The 3,474-nt window shown below is 38.6% G+C and overlaps 1 pseudogene; it reads left to right on the top strand.

Annotated features, from left to right (window-relative positions):
- Window positions 1–985: 985 nt before the first annotated feature.
- On the top strand, window positions 986–1,818 carry LOC149204890 (OVARIAN TUMOR DOMAIN-containing deubiquitinating enzyme 6 pseudogene; annotated as a pseudogene).
- Window positions 1,819–3,474: the final 1,656 nt, after the last annotated feature.

The following is a 3,474-nucleotide window of genomic DNA, read 5'->3' as shown; positions in this document are numbered from 1 at the left end:
AAGTTCACCTCAAACACTTCTGTAGAGCAACTATTATTCATTTTGAAATTATATGCATATATGGGGAAGGTGGATGAGGAAATATCAAGAATTGGAAGTGGAGGTAAAGAAAGAAGCACAGGTGAAAGTATGCAAAAAAAAGGAATGGAAACAAAGAATTGGATAAGACTGGATCATTTGGTAGCTTCGTTGAAATGGTTCCCAGTGATACTGCTGTTAGTCTTTCTGTTGATGATCTTCATCTGAAGTTCCTAGAGTCGGTCCTTGGCCAAATGGAGATCCAAGGCCCACCCTTGGTTCAGTTTTTGAGTAATGGACTTAACATCAAAAGTGACACATAGAATTCTAGGTGGGGCAATGGTAATATCATCTGTATTATGCTGGCGAAGTATTCAAGTTGATTGTATTGAGACCGAATTGGAAACTTCATTGGAATGTCTATAAACGTTGTTTGAAAGAGCGACAAGAGTGGCAATTGTGCAAACCCTGTGCCATCATTTCCTTACCATTAAAAAATGCCTAGAATGCTCCTTTTTGGGTTTCTCGGTTTCACTTGCTCTGGGGTAGCACCTTTAATTCTAACATTAGGGCGGTGCCGACGTTACCCCAATTCAGAAGCGTGTCATATATGGGAGTGCTGTAGAAATAACAAATTAGAAGGGTTGAAGTTTCTTGTGAACAGCTGGTGGAATGATATGAGTTGCTGGGGAACTAGGACGGGAAGTTCTTGTTTTTCTCAGTCCGGCTGCTAGAAATTCACATAACCCAAAACCGATTCCAGATGTGCCAGATGAATTTTATGAGTTTACTACAGAGGATTATAATCGACTGTTGTCCAGCAAGAAAGAAGGTGATTTTTAGTTTGGTTTATGGTTTCTGGAATTCAGGATTCATAGGCCGATAGGTTCACAAATTAAATATATTCTGCAAATAATGAAACTATTGTTTGATGAATTGTGAACATGCCACCATGCATACTGGAGACATGGTTATTGTTTCTTTCCAAAAGGTGCTTCTTCTTGGTGCGGCATATTTCCTGGCTTCTGAATTGTTTGATGCTGAAAGAGAACGACAGTTTGAAATTGAAATTCGACGGTCAAAGGGGCTTGAAGTGAGGCGCATGATAGCAGATGGTAATTGCCTTTTTCGTGCAGTTGTTGATCAGGTTTATGGTGACCCAGAGGTGTATGATGTCACAAGACAGATGCGCATTGACTATATGGAGAAAGAGAGAGATCACTTCTCTCAATTTGTCGCAGAAAGCTTTACAGCTTGTTTCAAGAGAAAAATATAGACAAGGATCAAGTGAAAGCTACTATAAAAGCACAGCAGGATCAGCAAATTGAAAATGCACTTTTAGCTGAGGGCCGCTTCTACTCTGATTTGGAGTTAACAGAGAAAGAAATCGAACACATGCTGATGGAAGCCTCACGGGTTGAATATCTTGCCCAAGATAAATACAGACAACCATTCGGTTACAGAGAATCTTCCACTTTTGGTGCTGAGCCATCATCCTCAGCGACAGGAACATCCCGAAATGAAGTTAGCACATGGCATGGGGATTTTAAAGTGGTCGAAGACACTGCACTGTCAAGGAGTATCCACACGGTTCTGTCTATGGGCTTTAGCCCTGCGAGGGTGATAGAGGCGCACAACATTTTTGGTGATGATGTAGAGTCCATGGTGTGTTATCTTCTAGAGACTGGGACAAGTAGTCCTGGAGGGGAAAGCATATACAGGATGAAAGGAAAAGCTGCAGAGAAATGAAACATAGTGCATAAGCATATCTTGCCAGAGCCTAATTCTGGATGCAGTAGAATTCTTGGAACCGACAAACAGGGCCTATGTTTCAGGGTAACAGAAAGATGTGTCATTGAAGACAAACATGGAGCATTAAAGGTTCATCACAGCTATCTCAGCCAAACTGCAAAGAATCCAGGTGTCAAGGAGCAAGAAAGAATCATTCTATGAGGAGGATAGAATTAGAGTTTTAGTTTAATTAGGACTCTTTAAAATTCCAGTTTAGCACTTATTGTATTTAATGAGTCAGTTAAATAGCAGATAGGGGTAATTAGTAGCAGTCATCGAGCTCCCCTCATGCTGGAGGAGGAAGCTCAAGGTAGTTAAGGATATGATTCTATATATAGAGAAAACTTTGATGTAATGGGGGTTGGAGACTTGAGAAAACAGAGTTTATTTTTGGCTTGTGTAAAAACTTATTTCAGTAATACAAATGACTGCTTTTTCTTCTCAAGATTCACACAGTGTTTCAAATGCTCAAGATATATGTGGTTTTGTTTTATCTTTTATGTTTTACAGCTGTATAAATACACAATCACTCAGAATTCACATTGTTGCTCTGACTTCCTGTGTGTATTTGTAAGTTGAGGTTTCTATGAGAGGTATTTTGAGTGTTTAAACATTACATGCCCTGACTTCTATGAATGAGTAGTTTTATAGTTTGCTGAAGTGATGATTAACTCCATGAGCCCAATGGAAGTCTTTGTAATGTCTGTCCAGCCAACATATGTGTTAAATTTACTTTGAAAGAGTTAGCCATCTCATCAATAATTAAAATCAATAACCTTTTGAGAGAGCCCTCTTAGGCTAAGGAGGCTAAGCCTTAGTCAAAAGTCTGGTTTGAAATAGTTACACAGAGTCTTGCTGATTAGCAGCCTTCAGTGCTTGATTTTGTGATAACATTTTGGTGCGTCTGCCGGGAGCCTGAAGATTATTCATTCCCGAAATTATGAAGCTGAACTTCTGAAGGTAGCAGGAGATCAGAAGGTTTTTGAGGCTGCAAATCTACCTTGGCGACTCCATTGTTGAAGAATTCGAAATTCATATGTTCATGGTGATTCCACTGGAGTTATGAAGGACCCAGATGCTACCATTCTTATTTCAAGGTATGCATGCATAGATTTTTCAGGAATTCATGGTTTCCCAAATCATTTTCCCAAGGATGCATATTTTCTAAGGAATGGTCCAAAATTCAATGGAGAATATTTGAGTTTAACTTTGAAGCATATATCAGATTTTTGTGAATTTTCACAGCTTCTTAGAGTTAAACATGAGGATGTTTGCATTATGTTATTCTATGATTCACTTCAAGGGAAATGTAAACAATGGATTGAAAGCTTTCCTATCAAATCCATTAAGTCATTTCAAGACTTATGGCTTATGTTTTTGGAGGAATGGATAGATAGGTCAGAGGTGGTGGCAAACTCTCCTACAATTCAAGGTTTCAAACAATGGAATAATGATCATAGTAATGAAGAAAGAGATGAAGATTTTTCTTTGTCCTTGTCCTCGTATCTAAAATCATTTGACTGCAAGGCAAAGGATAAGATGAAATTTTTGGATGAATTTTCCAAAGACATTGAGAAAGACATTGAAGGTTTAGAAGGTCAAATTCAGGCATATAGTCTTCATAATCATGATCATTATTTTCAGCAGCTTTCTATGAAAGAACGC

Source organism: Pinus tabuliformis, chromosome 1_2, assembly GCF_031772625.1.
Source record: "Pinus tabuliformis cultivar Carrire ecotype Pingquan chromosome 1_2, CPIR1, whole genome shotgun sequence".
Taxonomy (NCBI): Eukaryota; Viridiplantae; Streptophyta; class Pinopsida; order Pinales; family Pinaceae; genus Pinus; species Pinus tabuliformis.
Note: the sequence above shows the minus strand (reverse complement) of the source record. Positions and strands in the feature narration are given on the sequence as shown.